The sequence below is a fragment of the Sitophilus oryzae genome, unplaced genomic scaffold (assembly GCF_002938485.1).
Source record: "Sitophilus oryzae breed Bouriz unplaced genomic scaffold, Soryzae_2.0 scaffold_1055_pilon_pilon, whole genome shotgun sequence".
NCBI lineage: Eukaryota > Metazoa > Arthropoda > Insecta > Coleoptera > Curculionidae > Sitophilus > Sitophilus oryzae.
This window is the reverse complement of record NW_022145677.1, coordinates 114,150-120,581: the sequence shown is the minus strand read 5'-3', so window position 1 is coordinate 120,581 and position 6,432 is coordinate 114,150. Positions and strand designations below refer to the sequence as shown.

At 29.2% G+C, this 6,432-nt stretch overlaps 1 long non-coding RNA gene across 1 annotated transcript; it reads right to left on the bottom strand.

Annotated features, from left to right (window-relative positions):
* Positions 1-1,683: 1,683 nt before the first annotated feature.
* LOC115875320 lies at positions 1,684-5,522 on the bottom strand. Its single transcript, XR_004048996.1, has 2 exons — positions 5,239-5,522; positions 1,684-2,628 (listed from the first exon to the last, which is right to left on the bottom strand). It is a non-coding gene; the product is annotated as an uncharacterized LOC115875320 (long non-coding RNA).
* Between the last annotated feature and the right edge of the window lie 910 nt (positions 5,523-6,432).

Here is a 6,432-nt window from a genome sequence, read left to right as displayed (position 1 = left end):
TTATTTATATATTTACATTAGAATTAAAATTTATTATTTACGAATTTTTTCTTAATGGGTTTAAACTTATTAGAATTATTTTATTTGTTTCAAGTTATTTAATTTCTAGTTATTTACAGGAAACAATAGTTTTGATTATATGTATTGATGTTTTGAAGTACTACCATGACGGGTCTTATTATAGAATAATAAACGTCAATCGGAGATAGAGGTAACATTTTACCTATTATATAATGTTACTAATATAATATACTTTGATTATAATTAATGTTTTTATCATAATTTCTTAAAAATATCAAGTTAGTGGATTTTATCGAAGAGTGTGTTGATAAGCAGTGGCGGATACAGGGGGAGGGCCCATGGGGCCCGGGCCCCCCTAAAGTCTGTGAATTGTGTAAAATATTAGGCTTTTGTGTTAAAAATGGCGCCCTAAAAACCATATTCTACATTGCTTTTCATTTTGGGCCCCCCCTAAAATAAATTCCTGTATCCGCCCCTGTTGATAAGACTAAAATAAGCTTTATGTTTTATCTTTTTCTTTTTAGAAGGGAGATGGTTTGTATCGTAGAATACATTACAGTATTTAATATCGTGTACTTTGATATTCTTTTCTCATTTCTTGTTTCCTATAATGCCAAATCTTGACAATATGGTGAAGGTTGAGTTTTGATCTTATTAGTTTTATAAGAATAATAATAATAATAGAAATACAAGACTAAATTAAGACTTAGTTTGTGATTTATATTAAGATCTTTCTTATAATATTTGTTATGTCTTCATCTTAATACTATATTATGCTTGGTCTGGAAAATAAATGTTAAAATATCTTAATTTTGCATATCCTATTCATCCTTCCATTAGGAAAAATATTGTTTATAAATCATATATGCTAAGAAAATCACATAAATTAGGTGTAAGAATAGAGAAATCTTAATGTAGCAGAAAAATTAATGCAATATATGTATAAGCAGAATTAAACAAGGTAACTGTTAATGTTGCTGAAGCTGATTCTACAATTTTAATTACGGAGGCTAAAAGGCCCTTTAAGGCCTCCGTAGTTTTGATGGAATGTTAAAAAAAATCTATTATGAACATGACATGGAGCTACAGCATTTAAAAATTTAAAAAAAAGAAAAAACTTGGACACATTCCTTTTAATTTCCCGAATTTTTAATAAAGCACTTTTTAAACGTAGCATAATAATCTAGATAGGAATCTAGAGTTTTATTTCTATATAATTTTATTGACTATAAAAATACATAATAAGCGTTCACGTGTTGTGCGAAATATTAAAATAATATACCGCGTACTATGATTGAAAAAAAATAGCGTCAGCAATGACTATGAAATGAAGATCGCTGTCGTTTTATGAAAATGTCCTCAATCGACGCCGTTTTTTCGATCATACGGTATATATTGACAAAAAAACCATGAAAAGCACATATTTGTTTTCTACTGAAAATAATTACAAAATAACTCGCAATCTGGCAACATCGAAGATGTGCGCATGCGTAGTGTCAGTGACTATATGCAGCAAAAACTCGTTTCAAGGTCAGCCACCGGATCCACACCATTACCTTATATTGAAAGACTCTTTCCTTAATTTTTTTTTATTTACAATATATTTTCAATACAATGAAAGAATGTTCAAAAACGAATTAATTAAAACTCACCAATAATATTCAATTAGGTTATTTTATTTCCCCATTTTGTAATTACAACAACAACTTGTTTATTAAAAACGGGTGGCAATCTAGCCGGTGGTAGGTGGTTGTGCTCCTCACAAATAACAATAGTCGATCCCCTGGTCATAAGTCTTGCCCTGCATTTGCTTCTGCGTGTAGTACGTACGAACTTGCACGCGTAGAAAGTCTTATCATGACATTCGTAATGAAAATTGAAAATATTATTATTGTAAATTATTTGAGGATGTTTTCGGCCAGCACAAAAGTATACCTCTCCTAAAACTATTAAAAAAAAGTTAAAAATTTACTTCATTGAACGGTACAGCACAAAAAATAGTTATTTATTATGGAAAAAGAGATAATTAATAAAAGTAAAAAATATTCTTCAAAAATTGAAAACAATAATAACAATAACACATAGTAACAAAAGCCTCTAACAAAACAATAATACATTATGTAAATGCTTAACGTGTAAAATTTAAAAATTAAGATAGATTAAGAAAGACAAAACATTAATCCAGGTAAATATTTTATTTTATAATTCATCATTTTCTACCAATTTCAAATAAGTTATTTCAAAGATGTCCCTTTTGTGTCTAATTCCATAAAAATAGGATTTTAAAATTTATTTATTTTTTTTTATTTAATGAAAGAATGTTCAAAAACGAATTAATTAAAACAGAGTCACCAATAATATGGAATTAGAATAATTTAGTTCCTCCTTTTGTCATCACAACAACATTTTGTTTTTTCAAAATTGCTGGCAATTTAGCCGGTGGTTGGTGGTTGTGCTCCTCAGAAACAATGGACGATGTCGTTCTATGTACGGAAATACACTCCCAGTAAGTCTTACCAAGACCTTTGTAATGGAAATGGAAAATGTTGTTATTGTAAATTATTTGAGGGTGTTTTCGGCCAGCACAAATGTATACCTCATCTAAAACTATTAAAAAAAGGTTAGAAACGTACTTCATTAAACTGTACAAAATACACTACTCAAAACAATTATCACATATTTGAGTAAAATGAATCATTACATATTTCTAAATGAAGTATGCATGTTTCTGCCTTTCTCTTGTGAGTTTTTTTTAGGATAAATATGCATAATACGCACTGCCATGTAATTTTTAATCGGCTGGCTATTTAGTTGTAAAAGTGAAAACAATACATTCCTATGGAGCCAATCAGCCCAATATTTAATTGCATTGCGTAGCCTTAGGCTTTACGTTAACAGGCAATTTTTAATCGGCCGACTATTTAGTGGCATATTTGTAACCAATACAGGGTTGTTCACCACATACGACACGGAATATTGTAGCTAAACGATTAGATTTTTATAAATTTAAGTTTTGGGTTCGCTGAAGGACTATTAGAGTTACAATTTAAAAATAATTTTACAAGATACAGAGTGTCCCAAATAAGTAAAAAATATCAAAGCTGTATTTTTTTAAACGGAACACCCTGTATATTATTACATTTTTAGTTTTTACGATTAAAATAAAGGTAAATTTGATTAAGATTTATTACACTTAAACCTTACCGTTTTTGAAATATTTTCAATTTTGTGAAATTGCAGTAAAAATTTTAAGGCTTCATTTCTCCAAGGGTATCAAAGTTTTTAATACTAAATATTTACTCAAGTTTATTTACTGATCAGTTATTGTGTTGCAATAATAAAAATAATACTACCTTATACAGAGTGTCTAAAAATTTATTTTAAATAATTATTAGCTTTAAACGGCAATAACTTGTTTAATTTAAATGGAACACCCTGTATATTTTATGAGAATCAGATGCACAATTTAATTGTCTATCAAATTGTATTATACCATTTTTTACATATCTCTTCAAGTTTCCGTAGAACATGCATTTTCTTGTAATTTAGAACTCATTTATCAATATACCCATGGAATACTGACATTTGAGATTATTTTTAAACATGTACCAAATTTTTAAAGAGTACAGATACTAATATTGTCGATATAGTTCGTAGATTTCATTAAAAAATAAAAAAAAACTGTTTAAATATTTGTTAAAGAGGACCAATTAATATGATTCCAGTATTCAAACTGCATTAATTGACTGTTTGCGTTGGGTAATAATAATTGCTCCAAATACTAAAAAACTGAATTATGTATGTGTATTAGACAGTGTGGTAAAAAAACTAACACCTTAAAAATGATATTTCATTTTTTGACAAATGCTTATTTATAACAATAGAGACGTTCATTTTCATAACTTATTATTATATTAGTTTCTGATTCAAATCCACATTTATTTAGAATAATTTATTAACGAACAGAATTAAGTATGTAATTAATTAGTATTTGGGCGGAAATACTGGTGGTATATTTAATTAATGGTATACTCTATTATAAAGATTTAAATAGTTTTCTTTTTGCATACAAATGGGCTAGTAATATTATCGTTTTACTAAAAACGATAATATTACTAGCCTGTGCATTTTGTACATTGGTTGTTTTAAAAACAATCTAAAATGTCAATATTCCATGGGTATATTGATAAATGAGGTCTAAATTATGAGAAAATGCGTTTTCTACGAAAACTTGAAGGGATAGGTAAAAAGTGGTATAATACAATTTGATAGACAATTAAGTTGTGCATCTGATTCTCATAAAATATACAGGGTGTTCCATTTAAATTAAACAAGTTATTGCCGTTTAAAGCTAGAAATTATTTAAAATAAATTTTTAGTCACTCTGTATAGGGTAGTATAATTTTTATTATTGCAACACAATAACTGGTCAATAAATAAACTTCAGTAAATATTTAGTATTAAAAACTTTGATACCCTCGGAGAAATGAAGCCTTAAAATTTATACCGCAATTTCGCAAAATTAAAAATATTTTAAAAACGGTAAGGTTTAAGTGTAATAAACCTTAATCAAATTTACCTTTATTTTAATCGTAGAAACTAAAAATGCAATAATATACAGGGTGTTTCATTTAAAAAAATACAACTTTGATATTTTTTATTTATTTGGGACACTCTATATCTTGTAAAAATATTTTTAAATTGTAGCTCTAATAGTCCTTCAACGAACCCAAATCTTATAATTTGTAAAAATCTAATCGTTTAGCTACCATTCTCCGTGTCATATGTGGTGAACAACCCTGTATATCCTTATGGAACCGCGCTCACACGCAATCAAATAGTCGGCCGATCGGCTCCATAAATATGTATTGTTTTCACTTTTGCAACTAAATAGTCGGCCGACTAAAAATTACAGGTCAGCGCGTAGGCTTAATGTTTCAAATTACCCTTTACAGTATCAAAACTATTTAAACCCGTAAGTCAGGGAAGTCAAAGTGCCTTGACTTTCATTTTTTTGAAAAATATGCGATAATTATTGTTTTGAGTAGTTCCATCACTTTTTCTCCCATTTTCAAACAAGGTATTTCAATGACGTCCCTTTCATGTCTAACGCATGAACATCATAATAATAATGAACATTAAAATAGTATTTAAATATCTTATTTTTTTTATTTAACGAAAGAAAGTTCAAAAACCAATTAATTAAAACAAGCTCACCAATAATATACAATTAGAATAATGTAGTTCCTGCTTTTCTCCTCACAGCAACATTTTGTTTTTTCAAAAATGGTGGCAATTTAGCCGGTGGTTCGTGGTTGTGCTCCTCAGAAACTACAATGGACGATGCCATGGTCATAATTCTGGTCCTGCATTTGGTTCTACGTACGAAACTGCACCGCCAGTGAGTCGTACCAAGACATTTGTAATGGAAATTGAAAGAATTACGATTGTAAATAATTTTAGGGTGTTTTCGGCCAGCGCAAAAGTATATAATATCACCTAAAACTATTATAAAAACTTAGAAATTTACTTCATTAAACGGTACAAAATAGTTATTATGAAAAAAGTGATAATTATCAAAAGTAAAAAATATTACTCAAAAATCGAGACCATAGCCGAAAACAATAGTAACAGAATGTTCTTGAGTGTGAATTAATCTGAATAGTAAGTCTCTCACCAAGATTATATAGAACTAAAAGACAGACTCATTGGTGCGTCACCCAGAGGAAGATGTTCTCCCTATCTTCCCTATCTTCACACATTTGAAAGGAACATAAGTCAAACAGTATTTATAACATTAAACCTGATCTTGATGATGACACATTTGAGAGGAACATGAGGCGAATAGTCAAACAGTATCTATAACATTAAACCTGATTTTAAGTGTAGAACTACTCTAAAAAGTGTCTTAATAAAAACAAGAGCTAAAACATAAACAAAAGAATTCTTGGGAATGTCATGAGTCGCATACTGGGGAAATAAAACATCTTCTAAATGTACAACTTAACGAGTATAAAGAAACATACGCAAAGAGGTAAAATATTGAAGGCAGATATTATAGATTGTGTGTTGTCCAAACACCACAATATCAAGTGGTGAGAAGCCCGAGTTATCTAAAAGGAAACTCATTGGAAAAAGCATCTTTAGCAACCAAAATATCTAAATTTCCACAATATACACTTTAAAAAGTATAAAAAGCTAGTGTCCTCAGTGGACACTTTACTCTGGAGTTCTAATATATAAGTTTTAGAATTTGGATTATATAATAAGGGCAAAGGTTAGTCTTGGGTCGAGAGTTCCGTATGTAAGAAGAGTACAATGCGTTTATAATGTACTGAACAAAAAAAAACAGTAAAAACGTTGCTAAACCTATGAAATACACCGAGAAACTGTGCTTATTCGCCGCGGTCG